Genomic DNA, 20721 nt, shown 5'->3' with positions numbered 1-20721 from the left:
GAGAACCCTTCTATAGAACAGTGACATTGAACAGAACAGTATTATGAAAATCTGATATGATTTTCTTAAACAGAGAAGGAAATGGAAGAAGATTTAGTAAGAAAAAATGGAATATGAAGAAATGACATTGCAAATGACAATCAGGAAGTGTGACATTTTTCTCATACATTTTCTCTTCTGAGTCTACAAAGCTTTTCAGGGAAGTCTCATTTAATCCCGTGGCTGTAATCATTGGTGAGAGAACATGACACTCTGTCTCCACCATGGGCCTGTCTCCTTCCATCCACAGTCAGCAACTTCCTTCCAGACCCTCCACCTGGATATCCTGCAGGTAACTCAAGCTCATCCACTCGCATGGCTTGAATCACTGCCCACAGACCAGCGCCCATCACACAGCCAGTGTCTCCATCACGGGCCTCTCTCCTTATAGCTGCACAGGAATACCAAGTACACGTTCAAAATTGGATGCATCAGCACATCTCTGCCACTACAGATATGCTGTCTCTTCCAAATTCTCTCAGTTAATCATCATTCTCCAATCTCTCTGACCACTCAAGCCAAAAGCCAGAGAATCATCCTCTTCTACTCCTCCCATTTCCTTACACACCACCTGGACCTCAATGCTTGTGTGTGGTTGGAAGAGGAACTAAAGCCTTAAGCACATTCTGGTCTTCATCCCCAATTCCCAGGACTTTCTGAATGGTGTCTGTACCAACATCATTCTCAAGCACAAGAAACTGAAGTATCACATGGGTAATTATGATCAGTATATGAAGATATGGCTGGAGCTGGAGGAGAACCAGATGAAGAGGTTTCACCAGGAGCAAGATCAGATTTGTGAGTGTATGAAAAAATACCTTGCTAGGTTTGGCTATGGCGGTGTTAAGCTGGCCCAGCAAGCCCACAACAAGCAGAATACAGAAAAGGATAGCCCTGGGACTGACACAGAGACAAGACACTGTCATTTTGTTACCCACCATGTGGCAAGATCCTTCCACCATCATTATGGTGCAGAATGTGAGCCTCAAGTACAAAAAGATGGGCCTGGCATCTATTGTACAACAATCTAAAATTTGGTATTGATCTTGACACATAAGTGGCTTTGGCAGGGCCCAATGGAGCAGCAAAGTCAACTCTTCTGAAGTTACTAACTGGAGAGCTACTACCCACAGATGGGATGATCTGAAAACACTCTTATGAGACGTTATAAGAGCAGTTGTACTTACACCTCTCGTGTTTGGAGTACATGATGAATTACTACCCAGAGATCAAGGATAAGAAAGGAGGAAGATCACTAGGCAATATGGTCTCACTGGGAAAGAGCAGGTAAGCCAGGTCCAGAGCCTGTCTGATGAGCAGAAGTGCTGAGTGTGTCTGGCCTGGCTGGCCTGGCAGAGCCCCAACATGCTCTTCCTGACAAGCCCACAAATCACCTGGATATTGAGACCATCAACAGCCTGACAAATGCCACCAATGAGTTTGAGGGTTGTATGATGCTGATCAGCCATGATTTCAGACTCAGTCAGCAGGCAGCACAGGAAATCTGGGTCTGTGAGAAGCAATCCCCAAGTGGCCCAGAGACATTCTGCCTACAAAGAGCACCTCAAGTCCAAACTGCTGGGTGAGAAGCCCAAGCTCACCAGGAGGACCCACAATGTGAGGGCCCCTGGGCCACATTCCTGCAATGCTGTGATTCCTCTCCCCAGCCCCTCCCCTTCCCCCACCTGCCTTAGCTGCACTCTGTGATCCTATCCACAGCTGTACAGTACTTTTCTGTTTCCTCTCCTTCCAATTATTTTTGTCCACGTTTGGACTCCAGTGGCTGTTTCTGCTAGCCCCTTGCTGGTTCCTGACAACAATGAATGCAGCCAGAGGCACCTGAGCATTAGCCCAAGGGCCCACATCCTGACTGGTCCATGAAGGAGCTTAGGATCCTGGATTTCTGGGTTTTGGTGATGTTGGAGGAATATCCCCCAACCCACTGCCCACTTTCTTTCTGCTTCTGGTTTGGAGGTCTGGATTGGGCACTTAGTCCTGATCAGGTTTTAAATAATTATTTAACAGTGTACCTTTTATACCTGTGTGACATCTACAAAGCGCCCAATAAAGAAAGACATAAATAAATAAATAAATAAATAAATAAGATTTTTCCTGAAGTCTTCTGACATATGTGGAAACTGACTATTCCTTATATAAAGTTTGCACAAGATGAAATGATGCATCATGTTTACATTATAAATTGCCACGTAGGACAGGGAGTGTCTGAGAAACTGCAAAACTAAATAATGAAGCCCAAATGTACACAAAGCTTAAGAGCTAAAATTCCATTCTGTTTTCTATAAACAACCAAAAACAAAAGTTATGTTTCTCTCTTAATCCCTAGTACAAGAGACTGATTTCCCACTTACTCCACTTTTCATAAATCTTCACCATTCTGTTTAAACTATGTCTTGGGAAAAACAATAAAAGGGCATCATTTAAATATAGCTTGCCAGAACAATACTGCTATTGTGGGTTCTTTTGTTTCCATATAATGAATTCATAAACCTAAGAATAGTCTGGTTCACATCACTCCTTAACAATAAGTAAAACTTTTCATATTCACTTTTCTTGTTTTGTTGCAGATATTAAAGTTTGTTTTCCAATGGAAGATGGACATCAGGAAACTTGGGGAAATTTTCTATGCAATTTCTCCAATGGAAAGAGAAATACCCTTGGCAATCTATAACCTCTCAAACAATAAAACATTAAAAATGAAGCTGTTACCAATCAACCATAAATCACCACTCTAAGTTAAATGAAAAAGTCTATGAAAGTGTGCTTTAGACCATAATGTAGTAAACATATAACTCTTTTACAAAAAGAAAAAAGAAACCATGAATAAATATCTCAGTCTAAAAAGGCAGCACTTTATTTATCTGAACAGCCCCAAATAGCACATAAGGAAAACATGCTCTTTTTTTGGCCAATGAAGAGAACAAGAAAAAACCTACAGCTTGTTTGCTTTACAAATGGCACTCTTAAGGCCCTCCCTCAAAAACTGCTTTTTTGCCTTTAAAAAAAATGTCACTCTCAATGTGTTACCTGAGTCTACTTGGGAAACATGACTCAGACACCGTGGGGGTTACCTGGGTCCCAAGGTCATTATGGAGTCTCAGCAGTGAAAGATTAGTGAAGCGGGAATCAGCGCTGAGCCACAGAAACAGCGCCCCCCCCCCCCCCCAAATAATCAAGTAAAAGCAGATAAGATTTTCAAGAGTAGTAAAGTAGGGCCATTTGGTTCAGGGGCAAGAGCTCGCATCCTTGAATGGATAATAAAGCTGTCACTCCTCCATACCAAAAAGGATACACCCTGTGCTGTAAAATTTTTTTAAAAGTCAGAGAAAGTTATTTTGGGGAAATTTCCTATACAAAAATTGGCTATAATAAATGTGGACACTTAACAGAGCAAGGAAACCCTTAGTAATCAGGAAATCTATTCTAGAATTAAAAGCCTGCCCCAAAGTTCTGAGCAGCCAAGAGTTTCCTGTTTGAAGCTACTTTCATCTGGTGCTTGAATGGCCAATTAAAAATGGCCAGGCTTGATGTCTCAATGTATTTCAGGCAGGAAAAAAAATAGGCTGTCAAATTGTTCTTGAAATATTTTTAAAGGGAGGATATTTTTTGTATAATATATAGGTTCATGTTAAACTAAATTAGTATCAACTGTATGGTAAGCATTACATGAAAATTACCCTAGAAATGCCCCAGTTTAAAGGTCATCACTGCAGCTTATTTATCCCGTGTAACAGACAAGGCAGCCTTAGGAGTTCCTTTCCCCCAACGCTATCAGATGTCTACTCTCCAGTGTCTTCTAGAAGGCAATTAAAACTTGGCAGGGGGAGCTTTGTAAAGTTGTTAACTCACAACCCTCCCTAAACTCACAGGGGTGGAAAGAGCACTGGACAAGGAGTCATGGTCAGCACCTCAACAAAGGCACACCTGTGGCCTGAGCTTCCACACAGGCAGCACCGGAAGGGACAATAAATTAGGATTGTGCTTTCCAAATTGCAGGTCTCATGAAACCATACAAATCCCAGAAGAAAACACAGGCAGCAAAATCTCAGACATTGCTCATAGAAAATTGTTATTGGATCTATTTCCCCCAGCAAGGGAAACAAAAGAAAAAATAAATAAATGGGACTACATTGAACGAAAAATTTTTTTGTGCAGCAAAGGAAAACATCAACAAAATAAAAAGACAACCCATGGAATAGGAGAACAGATTTGCCAATGGAGCTGATAAGGGGTTAATATCCAAAATTTATAAAGTACTTACAAAACTTAACACCAAAAAAACCAAACAACCCAATTAAAAAAAATGGGTAAAGGGCATAAGCAGACACTTCTCCAAGGAGGACATATAGAGGGCCAATAGACATATGAAAAGATGCTCAACATCACTAATCATCACAGAAATGCAAATTAAAACTACAAAGATACCATCTCACACCTGTCAGGACAGTTATCAATAAATCAACAAACAAGTGCTGGTGAGAATGTGGAGAAAGGATGTTGAGCTTTAGAGTGCCCCTAAACACTCATTTCCTTTTGCACTGTTGGTAGAAATGCAGAGTGGTGCAGCCACTGTGGGAAGCAGTGCGGTGAAATCTCAAAAAATTAAAACTGGATCTGCCTTTTGACCCAATGATCCCACTTTGGGGAATATATCTGAAGGAACCCAAAACACTAATTTGAAACAACATAAGCGCCTCTATGTTCACTGCAATGTTATTTACAATCACCAAGACAGGGAAGCAGCCCAAGTGTCCATCCATAGATGGGTAGATAAAACTACTACGGGACATTTACACAATAGAATTGTACTTGGCTGTAAAAAAGAAGAAAATTTACCCTTTGTGACAGTATTGATGGACCTGGAGACCATTATGCTAAGTGAAATAAGCCAGTCACAGAATACCATATGATTTCACTCATATGTGGAATCTAATGAACAAACTGATCTAACAAACAACCAGAGACTCATAGATGGAGAGCAGATGACAGCTAGTGCAGGGAGTGGTTAGGGGGTGGAGGGATTGAGCAAAAAGGAAAAAGGACTCATGAACATGGACAACAGTGTGGGGGGAGGGGAGTATAAGGGGACTAAATGATCATGGAAAAAAATACAATAAAGATTAAGTAAAATAAAAATAAAAAAATAAAAAAGAACAAATTGCAGGTCTCCCCACCCATCAAGGGGAATATAATAAAGTTGCGGGATCATGACCAGTGTTTGGCAGGAAAGAATGTATCAGAAAATATCAGAGCATGTTTCATATAGTATAACTAAGCATCATTCCATGAAGCCTTTATTTTAAATACAATTATTTATATGTCTATATCTATACTGAGTTATAGTTTATAATGTGTTTCTTAAAGAGCACTAACTTAGCCATAAAGGGTTGCATGATGATCTGAATATATTTGTGTGCCCCCAAAGTTGAAACCCTAACTCCCAATGTGATGATATTAGGAGGGGGTTTTGGGGGAGCAATTAATTATGTCATGTGGGTGAGGCCCTTATGAATGGGGTTAGTGCCTTAGAAAACAGGCCACAGAGAGCTCTCTTTCCACGTGAGGATGCAATGAGAAGTTGGCAGTCTGCAGCCTAGAAGAGGGTTCTCATCAGAACCCAACCATGATAGCCTCCAGCCTCCAGAAGAACTGTGAAAAATAAGTTTCTGCTGTTTATAAGCTACCCAGTCTACAGCACTTTGTTACAGCAGCCTGAACTAAGACAGTTTGCTACTTCTCTCATTCACAGTGCAAGTGGCACTGAGCCAATGAACAAAAAATCATGGGCAAAGATTAAATGCCAGCTTTGTTTAGGCCAATTTATGTTAACTATTTTCTATAGAATCCTACAATCCTGTTTCTTATTTCATCCCAAAGATACCTAAGCTAATATTTTTAGCCTCCAACTAACTCCACCCTCAACTGCTTTTCTCTTATCTAATAAGCAGTCTGTGAGTCTCTGCTTCCTGTTTGAATGGGTGAGAGCACTTCAGGGATTCCAGGGTCACTCTAAAAATTTGGATTGGGCAGGTCCCTAGGATCACCCTGAAGTCCACATCCTTTGCCTGTAAGATTAGTTACCACTGTGGGCCTAACTGCACACCAAGAGGCCAAAAGCCTCAGGGGTAGGGTGCTGTTTGGAACAGGAAGTCCTCAGAGGTTGTACAAGAGTTCAAAAGGCCCGAAGGTGTCTACTCCCATGAGGGCTTTGAGTAAATGGGTGTGGGAGGAAGGATCTGGCCAATACAGTCTAGCCATCTCAATGGCTCTGGCTGTAGTCCGGATGATGGATCAGAGGGGAGCCAGCATGGACTCAGGAGCCCGGAGAGGCTATGGCTAGAATCCAGCAGAGAGATGTAAAGATGGACTAGGACAGAACCAGCAGATGGGGTCAAGGATGGCCCCGGGGTCTCTGCCTTGGGCCCGGTGGTAGCTAGTGGTGCCCATCATGGAGCTGACCGACACCAGGACCAGGTATGGAGAGAAAAGATCATGCCTCTGGTCTTGGGCATGTAGAACTGGAGGTGCCTTTGGGATAGCCAAGTATAATCTAGAGCTCGCAGACAGAAATTCTAGGTTCCCTTATGTTTTCTTTATTTAAAAAACTCTTCTTCCAAAACTATATTTTGAGGTACAGCTACATGAAGCAGACAAAAGAATGTGGGCTTAAAAATCAGAAAAGTCAGGGTTGGAACCATTCCTGTGCTCATGAGCATATGCCTTACCTGACGTGGTTTCCATTTCCTCCTCTATCATCCAGGAACACAGTGAAGGTGAAAAGTAATAGCACTAGAAAAGGGCCCAGGAGAGTATCAGTCCTCAACAAAGTGAAGCCAGAACTACATTCATGCTCTTTGTACACTGCATAGCACCTGGTACTGTCCCGGTCAAGGGATCCATCAGTATCTAGTACGTTAAACTGATCTGAAATATTCTGAGAACTGTCAGTAAACCACCATTTCCTCTTGCGAGAAAACCACTAGCTCTCGAAATCATTCTTCCACTTTGCATCCTATTGAAGTGACCCAAACATTGAAGTGACCCAAATATAAGTTATGCACAGAACCCTTCTTACCTTCATCACCCACATACCCTGGTCTGTCTCCCAGTTTTGGGGAGTATCTATTACCTAGCAGGGCTAGCGACCATCAAGAGCTTTTTTGTCCTATTGAAAGTCCTAGATAGCCAATCCAGACATATACATTTATTCTCTTGTGATCCACACAGCTCTGAGAAAAGCCAAGACTAGTTATATTTTTCCCCTGGCATTTCTTTTTTTTTTTTAAAGATTTTTATTTATTTACTTTGTAGAGATACAGGAACAGAGGGAGAAAGAAAGGGAGAGAAACATCAATGTGTGAGAGATACATTGATTGTTTGCCTCTCACACAACCCTAATAGGGGAACCTGGCCTGCAACCCAGGCATGCACCCTGACTGGGAATAAAACCTGCAACCTCTTGGTTTGCAAGCTGGAGCTCAATCCACTTGTCCTTGTATTTCTAGCAGAGCAGGGAGATGGCGTCCTCTCCACACACCCTGGGATTTTCCTAGTAATACCAAGCACTTCAGGAGACTTATTCTGTACGCCGAGCAGTGGATTTAACGTTTCCTGCCAATATCAAATGTATATCAGAATGACATGGAGGCCTGTTGACACTCAGACTCCTGATTGCCACTCCCAGAATTTCTGATTCAGTCGGTATGGTTTATGACAACATGTGTGTCCAACACGTGCTGCTGCTGGTGGCAGTCCAGGCACCACCCCTGAGAACTTCTTCTCTGGTATTGGGCTATTGATGCATCTAACAGTTAAAGAACAGTGAGCTGAGGGTGGGAAGTTTTTACCTAAAATGTCATAGGATTTGCCTTGTATATTATCACCAAGATGTCTCAATTAAGAATTACATATGTTTATGATTCAGGTACTTTTAGAGCCCATTTTAATAGTTTTGGAATGTTCTGTTTTATGCTTGATAGTTTCTATGTATCTGTACTCTACTAGTTACTTTTGAGTAAATGAAAAGGAGTAACTCTTTAGAGATACTGCTTCATCCTTGTGCCAAAAGTTATTCACCTAAACAAGCATTGTTCCCTCCTCCTGGGGGACTTGGTTGTCATTGTCATAGAACTGCTCTCATTAGCAGTTCCTAATTTAAGAACTGTCTTCACAGCTAAACCTGTTCAATTTGAGTTAGCTTATTAGTGGCCCAGTTCACCTTGACAGGCTGGATGGGACTTACTCACTCATTTAGTTACTGGGCACCTACTACATGTAAAAAAAGAAAGTGTTCAAGAACCATGACTTCAAAATGTTTATAATCTTGGGGTGAGTGTAAGTTTGGGCAAAGGTAGTAAAAAATCAAGTGAAATATGTAAATGTGTAAGTGTCCATTGTGATGAGTGAAAGAAACATATGGAGAGGGTCCCCTTTGGGTTAGATGATCAGACAAGGCCTCAAGAGCAGATGACATTTAAAATGATTGACTTAGGGAAGCTTAAAGTCCATTCTCACCTGTGCACCCTGGGCCAAACTCACTATGAAACCACTCTGGGTACTTTAAAAATATGTTTAATTAGTGCTTATAAATATTGAATAATAAACAGAGCAACACATTTCATACTTACATTGTTACTTCTATTAAGGAAAAGAAATAAAAAATGATTCCTAGGCATGCTAGTTAAAAAAAGGTTGGAGGTCTGATGAATAAATACCATTTATGATGAAAAATGAAGGACACTATAAACTATTGAAACTAGCCTGCTTGACATTTCTAAATGGTCTAGAAAATAATAGAATCATTAGAATAATTATGAAATGTCCCAAGGTCATGAGTGATTTTCTTCTGGAGCATAAAGTGTTCAATACATTTTTATTAAATCCCCACCTCTTGCCAGGCATAGCGCTAAGTTCCAAGAATGCAAAGATAAATAAAACATGATGCCTAACCTTTTCCATTGACAAATATTAGCTGAACACCAAAGATGTGCTTACCACTCCCTCAGGCAGGTCATAATATTGCTTCTTTGGACCGCTGCTCTTTTGCTTCCTGACTTTGTCAACAAATGTTATGACCCAGTGATCCACCGACATGATAGTGGGCATGTGTTTTTTTTTTTTAAAGAAAGAAAGGGAAAAAGTGCATTTTAAATGTTGAAACCCCACTACAAACATATTGAGTCTGCTGCATTTCTTGTGCTTGTGAAGCAAAGAAACACATTTTTTTTTATGGCTAGCTATAATTGTATCTTCTTCACAAACCCCTTGCTCAACATTACTGAGTGGCAAAGATTTAAATATCACCTTTTTCTTACAAAATGGATGAACTTTCTACAGTCCTGTCTTTAGTCCTGGAACTTTGGTTTCAAGTCAAGTTAATTATCCTCCCTGGGCCCCCAGTGTTTGAATTCCAACCCTTGCCTGAACCTCAACTGAAAAGTCACACACGCCTGTTTTTAGTGGGAGCAATACTGCACACTCAATGCTTTATGTTTCATTACAATTTCACAACTGACTTTGTAAAACCCCTAGAGAAAACAAGTCACAGGATCTCACTGCTCACCTATTCTGTAAATTCCCCCAAACAAACTGCATACCCACTGTTTAGTCAGCCCCTTAAGCAACACAGAAGACTTTCTATAAGAAGGCACCTCATAGAGTTGTCCATTCAAATGTGGGTTTGTCTTAACTTCAAATGATCACACCAAGGCACTGCCAGCAACTAAACATGTCACTGCCTCAATTGTTATCTATGTTTCAAATCTTCCCAAGAATAAACAAGTTTGGGATGGATTCTTGTGTTTTCTTATATCATCATCTCCTTTCTATGACTCGGATGAAGTCAGACAGAAGTGAATACAATTGAGAATGGCACTCACAAAATCAAGCCTGTTTTTCCTGGCCTAATCTTTTATACTGGAAGGAACACGACTGAATAAAATGTTTCAATAGCAGGTAATTGTTTACTATACAGTACACTGCAAAAATTTCACCAATAGGTTCAGTTTAAAGTTTATTTTTTAAAAGAAAAATACTAAACAAAAGGCTAGGTTTCTCTCCCCCCTTATTTGCCTTCCTTTTAAAAGAATTTCCAGATAAGTCTACAAATGAACAGCTGAGCTACATAATGTACAATTCTAACTGGGCAGCTTCTACAAAAATAAAAGGCCTCCTTCCAACTCCAGTTAATGTACTTGATAAAAGAGAACATGTTTCTGCAACAAATACATTTAGAACTTGGTGTTTTACAGAGTAACTAATGAAAGATCTAGCCATAGGAGAAAAAAAATATTTTTCCAGGATATTGAGTGTTCTGACTCACCATTTAACAGAAGTACAAGCAAAATGAAAATGAAAAGTAAATGTATACATATTTATGACTTTATTGGCTATATGACAGGGCCACCTTTGGCTTCTGGTTTTATTTACCAGGAAGATAAGCTTGGAAAACCAGCATGCATTTGTATTCCTATTCAAATAGTCTGTCTCTAAGCACTGGTTGGAGCAAAGTATTAATTCCGAGTCCGCTGATCTATAGAGCCCAGAGAAATACCGAGAATAGATCAAAACAGACAATTTTTTTCTTCTTGAAAGTAAAAAACGCACCTTCATGTAAAACCCCTGGCACAATCTTGAGTATGAACCTACTTAAGAATTCCACAGTAGCTCTGATCTTCCTGCTAAACACCTATGTGACCCTGAGCAAGCCATTTCACCCCTCTGAGCCTCAGCTCTCTTACCCATAAAAGGTGTGAGTGTCTGAACTAGTTAGTTAATATTTGAAGTCTCTTATCAGAAAGAAATACACCTCCGTCCCCAATGGCTGGGTCTGTTAATAATATTTAAGACCCATTCTAACTCTTTGCCATCATTCTTCTAAGTACAAAACCACTACTCAGTACACAGAAACAAGAGGTGTAAAGAGAAGAGGATTCTTAAGGGGAACAGAAACTAGGTTGGTTTTGTTAATTAGGTTCCCCCTCTGAAACCACATGCTGGTAGTAGCATGTGCTGAAATTTACTCAAATACATACATAAAAAAAGAGTGGTTGCTTTCTCCCTCTCAAGACATACTCTTTCATGAAATGGCACGAGTCGATTTCTAGTAACACGTCTTTCCATAGGTGAAACTTTGCTAACAACTAAGTGGGGGAGGCAAGCGAAAGAGCGTAATATGGATGACATGAGTCCATTGTCCATGTGGAATAAGAACGACTCTTCTTCATACTATGTATTGAGGAAGGAGAGCAACAATGGGCATCTCTACCTGCCAGCTTCAGGAGGCACACCTCTTGTAGGTGAATTATCCTATGGGCCAGCAGATGTTGGAAATTTACATGATGAGATGCTAGTGATTTCCTTAGGATTTACTTGATTCACCTCCTTCACTCCACAGCTATTTATTGAGTACTTACAGTATATAAACCCCGAAACCGAAAAATAAACAAATAAGGGTACTGAGTTGACTGTCTGGAATTTTCAAGTAAATCCTGACATGTATTTTAGAGTAGGTCAGTCCCTCAGAATATTTTCAAGTCAAATTGTAATACCAAACAAGATGCTGAGCTGAGGTGCACTTGGAATTTCCTTTCCCTTCATTACCATATTTTGCGGTGTATAATGTGCACTTTTTTTGCCCAAATTGTTGAGGGAAAAATAAAGATGTGCATTATACATGGGGATGATGATTACATAACATGGGCATAATAATCCTGTGTATAATGTGCACAAAATGTGGATGCGCATTATGCAGGGCAAAAACGGGTAAGTGGTCTGTGGTAAATGAGAAGGAGGAGTAAATCACACGTGAAATAGATAATGAGTTAAATTCCTAGTAACACAAGATTAAAAGGCTTTTTTTTCCCCTGTAGAGAAGATTATAACACTGGATTACAAATATGCTGATGTACATTGTAGAATACTAAAACTAGAAGGAGAAGGATAATTTAATACAAACCTCTTGTTTTATATGTGAGAGACCTAAGGTTCAGAGATGACATGGTTTGGCCCAGGTCATACACATGAAGATAGTGTCACAACTAGAACCCATGTCACCAGCAGGCATGCTTAACAGTCCCTAGTGTAGTGCAGCATCAGTGATGTGTCCTAATTGCTATTGGAAGTGGAACAATGATATAATCCACAAAGCAATGGAGTAGGCATAGGAGTTCTGAGTTCTAGCCTTGTAAACTCCATTGGATTAGACATGAAACCATGGACACCTCCCATCACCTGTTTAAACCTCAGTATCCTCATCTGTCAAGTGTGAACGGTAACTCACAGTAAGACTGTGCAGAAAAAGATAAATGCAGAAGCTCTGGCCATTGTAAACATGTTATACAAGTACAAAACCTGCACTGGGTGGTGACAGTGGTGGTGGTATGGGTATTTCAAAGCACCTTGCCGTGACTCCAATTCCAGCCAGTTGTTACCATGCTAAGACCCTGGACCTGTGAGCCTCATGTTCCTCCTGCGAATATCAAGTTCATAACCTTTGTCCTGAGTCTCTCAGAAGTGGTCAGAATCAAGTGAGAACACTAACAAGCATTTACAAGTAGTAAGGCACTGATGCAACTTTAAAGTGTTATTATTAAATCCCTCTAGTCTTAATTTAGACGAAAATGGAATGTGGTTTAATCTTTCAGCTCTTAATAGTTTCCTTCTTGAGAGATCATTAAGCATCAGTCTCAAGACTTACCAGCTTTCTCATCAGTCCTCATAAGTCTCCACTCATATTACTGCATACAGAGGCACCATTTCCCTCAGCTCCAGATCCTGTGTGATGCTTATTCAATTTCCCACTGGCATGAAGTTGACTGAGAAAGGTTTTTTTCCAGGGCCGCCTTTCAGTTGGAAATACTCTGACAAAAGCTCCCATGAACACTATTCTACTTCACACCACAGTGGTAATGAAACAAACCCTTCTGCTTTTCTCCACTGGGCTGCAGAACACCAGCCTTTCCACAAAACAAGGGAGAAAGAAGCCTGGATGGATGATCTTCACCAAAGGGGCAAGAGCGGTTCCCCAAATCTCCACTCAGTAATATTGATGAGGGGACCGCTTGTCCTTTGCAGAAGACCTAATAACACATTGTGAGGCCCAACCGGTCCCTCAGGAGTCATTCATCTTGCAGCTAGGGCCTCCAGCAGGCTGAGAATTTCATAGAAAAGTGTTGGGGCGGGGGTGGTATTTTTGGTCTGCAACACTCTGCCTTTAAAAAGCATCAGAGTAACTAGCATTTCCTTGTTGAGAGCCCTGATTGCGGTACACAAGACGAAAGAATTCATCAGCCTACCCAAACAACTTCTTTGGACAGGTTTCTACCCAACCACGCTGAGCATGTGAGACAAATAAAGGAGGGGGGGGGGGGATAAGAAATGGCAACAGGCTCATTTGCATAGATGAGCGATTAGGAGACTTTTGTTGTCTTCTGTTTTGGCGACTCCTGGCTCTGGCCTGACAAATCAAACCCTGTCAGTCTCTCTCTCAGTTCCCCCACCCACCACCCACTCCCACCCTCCAGCCCCAGCTGTTGAAGCGTCACGTTGATGGGGCTAGGGGAGAGGCAGAGGAAATGCATAAGTCTGTTGTAGCATTTAGGCTGGAACCATACGGCACCTGTTCAATCCGGTCCAGTGCCAGAAATGACCAGAACACTGACTTGAAAGCCCCTCTTAAAATCCCAGGGGCGCCTAACAAGTTCATCTCTGATTAATACAGGGTGAGGGTAGTGGGAGATGTCTCCCGACACAGCCAAATTCAGCGCGTTCCCCAGAAAAAAAGGACGGGGCTCCTGAATAAGTGAACCGGGAATGCTCCCCGAGTGTCACTGCGGCCCCGGGATCAGAGTGGCGAGCGGGTGGGTGATGGCGCGGAGCGCACAGCTGTGGCCCCCGCAGAATGAATGTCCCGCTTCGGTAGCCGCGCGCACCCCTTTTAGCCTACCCCCGGCACAACGCAGACACAGTGGGAGCGTGAAGAGACCGTCAGGATTCGTTCAGAGCCAGAGTCCCCAAACCGGAGCCCAGAAGGAGGGTCCAGGGAGGAGGGGCCGGGGACGCGCAGGAAACTTACCTCACTGGGGCAGCATTCGGGTGCCTCCGTTGTCGGGACCAGTTGCGCCACAGTCTGCAAGTTATCGGGGTGCCGTTGATTCCCCACCGCGAAGGGAGAGCAGGGCGGGCCAGGCGCGGGAGGGTCCGCTGGCTGGGGGCGGGGCCCGAGCTCAGAGGAGAGAGCCGGCAGGTGCAGGGGCCTGAGTCGCGGGGCCAAACTGCGCCGGACGCGCCTCGCCTCGCCGGGGGCGCGCGGCTGCTAGAGTGCAATGCGCGCGCGCCGCGGCGAGTGTGTGTGTTCCCTCTTTCCCCTTCCTTCCCCGCTAGTCCTTCGGTCAGACTGAGCAGCGAACGGCCACCAAACCACCAGCCTCTAGAAACAGCTCCACAGCCAGCGCAGCCTTGCGGCCGCGCTATCGCAGGCCGGCAGCCGAGGAGCGGCGGCGCCCCCCGGTTGGGGCGCGGGTCCCGGCGCGCTACGCGCCGGAGTCGGAGAGAGGCGCAGAAAGAGCTGACTGCTCGGTGACTGCCGAGGCTCCGGGAGGCTGCAGGCCCCGCCCGCCGGCCGCCCAAGCTCTTCCCCTTTTCTCTCCACCCCCTTGCTCCATCCCGCACGCCCTGCAGGGAAGCCAGACCGGTTTACAGCAGCGAGGCAGCGGGACCCTCCGCGGAAGTCGGCCTGGGCGCCAGAGTGGATGCACGTGGGCACGGCTCTCTGTCCCGCGGTCGGGTGCCCAGGACGGAGAGCAGGGGTGGGGCGGGCCGATTCCTGCTAGGCTCCAGAACTAGACCGGAGCTGGCTTAACAGGGCTGTGCTTGGGATAGGGCTCCCCCCATCCTCAGGCAGTTGAACTCTGCACTGAGTCGCCTGGTCGCCTGCCCACTGGACTCCGCTTGCTGCAATTCCCTCACTGAAGCACTGGTGCCCCCTCCACCTGGAAGAGACAGGTGTGTCCCCTTCTAAAGACAGTAAGTGTTCCCAGGAAATAAGGCCTACCCAACAGATAGGGAAGAATTGGCGAGGGGCTATTAGTAGAGAGAAGGCGGGAGGGACCTAAAGCGCAAATAGGCTGTGATGGGCGGTGGGGACCAAATTCGACCGAGAGCGCTGAGTGGGCGTGGGGCACTTGTACTCCCATCTGCTGTCAGTCTAGTTACAGAAAGGGCAGGAGCAGATCTAAAGGGCTCTCCTGGGGCGGGGCGGGGCGGAGGTGGGGTGGGTGCTGTCATGGAAATAGCTAAATTTACTGAATAGGAACCAAAAGGTAGCGGATCTCTCCCAGATGAATCAAAGCAAGTAGTATTTCTCATCCTCATTGCTTCCTTCCATTTTACTCTTGTTAAAAACAAAAACAACACTGACGGAAAATGTGGGATACATTCAGTATGAGGAAAACCAACAATTCATTGTCCTCCTCCTCAAATATCGCTGGCTAGGTGAGCCAATATAACTTTACCTAAACCGTTCTTTTCAGTTCTGAAATCTTTTTGTACCTCCCAACCCGACCCTGGGGAAGTTGGCTATGTGTAATATCAGCTCAGAATGGAGTGTAATACCTCCTTGGCAACACAAACACCTTTATTCTTAGACTTTTCGCAATCTGCTCCTTCCAGATGTATCTGAAGTTTTAGGGCATCCCTTATTTAGGACCCAGTTATGTGTGTCTGGTTTTATACTGGCATCCTAAATCTTCAAAGCTAGAGCAGGAACACACGTCTAGTCCAGGTTGCTCGTTTTACAGACGAGCAAGGGACACCCAAAGATATTAAGTGACTCAAGGGCCAGAACACAGGTTCCTTGACTCCCAATCCCTGAACAAGAAATAACAAACACTGGATTAACAAAGTTCAATTTGGAGTCCATAGAGGGGGCAGTGGAGGAAAGAGGAACAGATCAGAGAACGTGGATGGGCCTGGCGTGGATCACTGTGTAGGGGGCAGCAGCACACTGCTGTAAGTAGCAGGCTGGTTTGTGGGAATGGTAATCCCAGTCTCCCTTTCTCTGCTCTTCATGTGTCTGCTCTGAAATCCCAGGAGAGGAAAATGAATCTGCTCCCCAGAGAGGCAGGGATAAGTTGAAATGCAAAGTCAGTTCTTAGTGTTCCCTGGGAATGCAGGAGAAGTGAACACAGGTAAAGTTAAATTTAAAACCCAGTGGATCACAGGTGGTCACACACATTATGTACAAATGCACATACATGTGCACACACAGCCCCCTTTCCCACTAAGAGTCTGAGTGCTTCCTTTCTGTAAAGCACAGATGCCAACAGCCTTTGGTTTCCAGAGAGAAGTCACAAAGCAGACTGACCACTGGCTATTTGGAGAGCTAATTCTATTAAACAGGATTCTAAACTGCTCAACAAAAAGCCTTACGATCATCATTACTGTGAATTAATTAATTGAACAAGGGAGGACATAGTGCAAAACCTGATATTTCTTCCCGATTCTCTCCAAATTTATCAACAAGAATTTGGGAAAGTCACCCTCTATTGGAAGGAAACCAAGATCAATATCACTAGCAATAATGACTTGGCCAGGAAATCTGGAGCCATTTAAAAATCAAAAAACGCTCATCTGATTGTTTTACTTTATTTCAAGTATAATTTCTCCAATTTTTCCAGATCTTAGTCCAAAAGACCCCTTAATCATGCTATTTAATATTCCCCTAAAAGGAATACACAATGGATTCCTTGTAGCAGATTTGATAGCACTAATGACTCCAAGTAAGGATCTCCCTCTGACTTTGTAGTCTCTTCCCTCTCTGTGCTCATTTGTGAACATAAAACTGCTCTAAAAAGGAAAGGCCATTTAAAAAAAAGTGTCTGCATTTCTGCTTCTGCATCTCTGTTCTTAGACTCTTGCCATCACTCTGAGAACTAGCCCGCTGGAGGATGAAAGACCTACAGAGCAGAGCTGAGTCCTCGCAGCTGAGGCCACCCTGACCAGACAGCCCTCAGTTACTGCAGAGGCCCAAGCAAGTCCACATGAGATCAGCCAGGCTCGGTTCAGATCAGCAGAGCCACCCACCCAACTGAGAGATTCATCAGAAACAATATTGGGTCAGTCAAAAAGTCTGTGTGATTTTTTTCTGTAAAATAAAAGACACATTTTTCATTCTCACCAATAACTTTATTGATTTGGATATTTTGAGTATGTTGGCTATCTCCCCTATGGTATAATGATGCTTGTTCTCAATTAATGTCTTAATTTCATCATTATCAGCTTCAGCTAGTCTACCTGACTATGGAACATCGTTCAGTGAGAAATTTCCAGCACAAAACTTCAAAAACCACTTTTGACATGTTCAATCAGTCACAGTACCTTCTCCACACACTGCACAAATCTTTTTTGTGCTTCATTTGCATTTTTACCTTTCTCAAAATAATAAAGTATAATATGCTGAAAATGTTGCATATTTTCTTCTATCTTCGATATAAAAATGGCTACACATAAGTTCACCAATTTTGATGTTTTTTAAATGCATGCTGATATGATAGCTGTCATAATACAATCTAACAAAATTGTTTTGAATGAAGTTAAAGACAACAAAATGCTACTAGAGCCATCTTAGGAAAAAAACAAAGGAACTTTTTAACCAACCCAATACATTGTTATTGTTTTAAGTCACCATGTCAATGATCTATTGCTGTGTAACAAACCACCGAAAACTAGTAGCCCAAACCACGACCATTTACTATTTCTCATGATTCTGGGAGTCAGCTGGAGTCAGCTGGGCATTGACTAGGCTCACTCACTTGGCATCTGAGCTGGAAGGTCTGAGAAGTCTTCCTTCGCTCACACATCAGGCACCTCCGTTGGCCTCCACATAACCTCTGTCTTTCCAGGTCACTAGCTCTGTCTTCCTCACAGCATGTGGTCCTTTCAGCAGGACGGTCAGGCTTCTTACCAGGCAGCTGGCTTTGAGGGAAGAACTGAACACTGCCAGCCTTCTTAAGGACTGAGCTTGGAAGTTCTAGAACATCCACTTCATTCTATTGGACAAAGCAGTTACAAGGCAAACCAGATTTAAGAGGAGAGGAAATAGACTCAAACTTTTGGTTTGAGGGGAAGCATGTACGTATAAGAATAAAAGGGACTTACTGCAGCCCTTTTGAGGAGACTATCTCACCTGCTAAACTTTGGGGTGATTGTTACACCCCGTTAACTAAATTGTTCTAAGCTACAGGGCTTGGGGCTAGTTACAAATCCTTTGTGGACCTTTCTATGAAATGAGGGAGGTTGAGTTTCTCTAGGTAGCTAATGCCTAATTAACTTTTTCTTTAGTGATGTCTCAAGAGCAAACTGAAGTTCTATAAATATCCAGAAAAGAGTTGACAGAGGGAATTTGCGGAGCATTGGTCAACTATGCATACTTCTACTAGGTCATCTGTGTCTATTCTTCAACTAGAAAAACCCCCTCAGGAATCCACATGAAAGGCCTGCATTGTGGTGGGGCCAAGCGGCCTGGGAGGTGGGAGAAGCAGCCACAGCCAGGCTGCCCAGGTTCGCCAAGGCTCTTGGTGCACCAGGACCTTCAGGCACCAGCATGCACCCTCCTGTGCCACCATGCTGCCACCATGCCAAGAGGAAGGTCAGCTCTGCCAAGGAGGTGGCAAAGTAGGAGCCCAAGAGGATATTGGCAAAGTTGTCAACTAAACCTGCTCCTGCAGAATAGAAATGAAGCCAAACAAACAAACAAACAAACAAACAAACAAAAAACCCCAGCAGTAAGGATAAATCTGCAGAAAAAAAGTGCAAATGAAAGGGAAAAGGAAAGCAAATGAAAAACAGGCCAAAGCAGCTAACCAGGAACCTAAAGACCTGCCTGCAGAGAACAGAGAAACTAAAAATGCAGAAAGCCTCACCCGGGATGAAGCAGAAGGAAAAGAAGTCAAGTCTGGTTAATATCATGTACCATGTGTTACTGGTGGTTCTTGTCTCCCTTTGTGTACAATCCAGAGGAATCTCTTTATCAACTGTTTTGTACACACCAAGTGTTTCAGTAGCTCTAGGAACATTTTTAAGAAGATGGGAATTCCACCTCATCCCATTTTTTTAATGTACCATAATTTGTTTATTACTTTTGGTTTTTAGAATATGTTGTTTGTTTTGTTGTTTTCTTTTGTTTTACTGATTTGTTTTTTGAGAGAGAGAAACATAGATTAGTTTTTCCACTTAGTTGTGCATTCATTGGTCGATTTGTGTACTTGCCCTGACTGGGGACCTAACCCACAGCCTCTGGCATATTGATCAGTAGGACGCTCCAACTGCTGAGCCACCCAGCCAGGGTTCATCCCACTTGAGTGTGCATACCTGCGTTTTCAGGAGGTAAAATCATGCGCTGGTTGTTTATTGTTCGGTGCAACCAGAAAATAGTGGGATATTGAAGATGGGAGGCTTGGTGTAGTTTAACATTCCACAGATGGGGGTAGTTTTTATGTCCTGTAACACAAAGTACACTGAATGGCACTTTGGAGTCAGTTGTGCACTTCGTGTCTCAAACATTTTAAATTCCTTCTATTCCCATGTTTTTGGCAGAACTGTTTCCTGAAGAAAACCGCTCCTTGAGCTTGGCGCTCCCAGTTAGAACATTGTGCACTCTGGAACATCTTCAGCATGGTGGTCCAGTTTTCGTAGTAACTTTGTTCATGTGCTGTAAAAGATTGAACATTCAATTATGTGGTATATATGATATTGAAGTGTGAATTAGTGGGACTTCGTTGTAACAGCATATCAACACTTGAAGGTACTGGTACTTAATACTCTATTAAGGAAAATTAGGCTTCAAATTTTAAGCTAGAAAGTCACTGAAATAATTGTTTAGAAAGGAATTGTGACTATGAGTTTATGTTTTTGGTATGCATGATAAGAACTGTGTATGCCTTGGGTGGAACTGGAGAGTATTATACTAAGTGAAATAAGACAGTCAGTGAAAGACAAGTACTGTATGATCTCACCTATAAGAAGAATCTAATGAACAAAATAAATTAACAAACAAAATAGAACCGCAAGCATGGAAACATGGAACAGACTGACAGTGACCAGAGAGGATGCAGGAGGGGTATGATAGTGGAAAGAAGGGGAGGGGACTAGCCAAAGAGTGCCTATGAGTGATCCACAAACATGGACCACAGGGTGGTGACTGACTGTGGGAGGGGGCAGTGGGTGGGATGGGCGGAGGAGGGCAAATGGAGAAAATTGGGACAAGTGCAATAGAATAACAATAAAAAATGATTAAAAATAATAAAATTTAAAAATTCTGTACAAATTGTAACACCTGTGTATTTATCTTCAAAACAACCAATAAAATCTCAATTATGAAAGAAAAACTCTAAAGAAAAGCATGCATTTCCTCCATGGTTACCAAACGGTAAAGGAGACAGTGCATCCTGAATGATCATCTTTCATCACATTGTCTTCTCTAAAAACTTGATTTCCAAGCAGACAAGAAAATTTATGGCTTAGCTGACTCCCCTATATAACTTGACATGCTCATTTCAGAGGACTCTGTGCTCTCTAAATTCAAGTTTACTTTTGAGGTTAGCAAGGGCTTGAAAACCTCATCCTAATTCTTATCCTTCTTTCTACCCATACTATCTTCCTTTCCTC

General features: G+C 42.9%; 1 protein-coding gene, 2 long non-coding RNA genes and 1 pseudogene across 4 annotated transcripts in view; 3 read left to right on the top strand and 1 right to left on the bottom strand.

The window, feature by feature from the left end:
• Nucleotides 1-14346, bottom strand: part of PIP5K1B (phosphatidylinositol-4-phosphate 5-kinase type 1 beta) — a 323321-nt gene extending 308975 nt beyond the window's left edge. Inside the window, exon 1 of the mRNA XM_028508340.2 lies at nt 14132-14346. The gene's annotated coding sequence lies outside the window, so the exon portion shown is untranslated. The remainder of the gene's footprint in view (nt 1-14131) is intronic.
• LOC114490640 lies at nt 245-2114 on the top strand (annotated as a pseudogene).
• Nucleotides 14347-14783: 437 nt separating the features above from the next.
• LOC118499696 lies at nt 14784-17562 on the top strand. 2 transcript variants are annotated; one of them, XR_004902202.1, is made up of 3 exons: nt 15006-15081; nt 15979-16065; nt 16967-17562. It is a non-coding gene; the product is annotated as an uncharacterized LOC118499696 (long non-coding RNA). The 2 variants fall into 2 exon arrangements; XR_004902201.1 differs by lacking the exon at nt 15979-16065 and having other exon boundaries at nt 14784-15081.
• A 152-nt stretch (nt 17563-17714) lies between these two features.
• LOC118499697 lies at nt 17715-18820 on the top strand. The gene is made up of 2 exons (XR_004902203.1): nt 17715-18186; nt 18397-18820. It is a non-coding gene; the product is annotated as an uncharacterized LOC118499697 (long non-coding RNA).
• Nucleotides 18821-20721: the final 1901 nt, after the last annotated feature.

Source organism: Phyllostomus discolor, chromosome 3 (assembly GCF_004126475.2).
Source record: "Phyllostomus discolor isolate MPI-MPIP mPhyDis1 chromosome 3, mPhyDis1.pri.v3, whole genome shotgun sequence".
Taxonomy (NCBI): domain Eukaryota; kingdom Metazoa; phylum Chordata; class Mammalia; order Chiroptera; family Phyllostomidae; genus Phyllostomus; species Phyllostomus discolor.
This window is presented reverse-complemented; position numbering and strand designations above follow the sequence as displayed.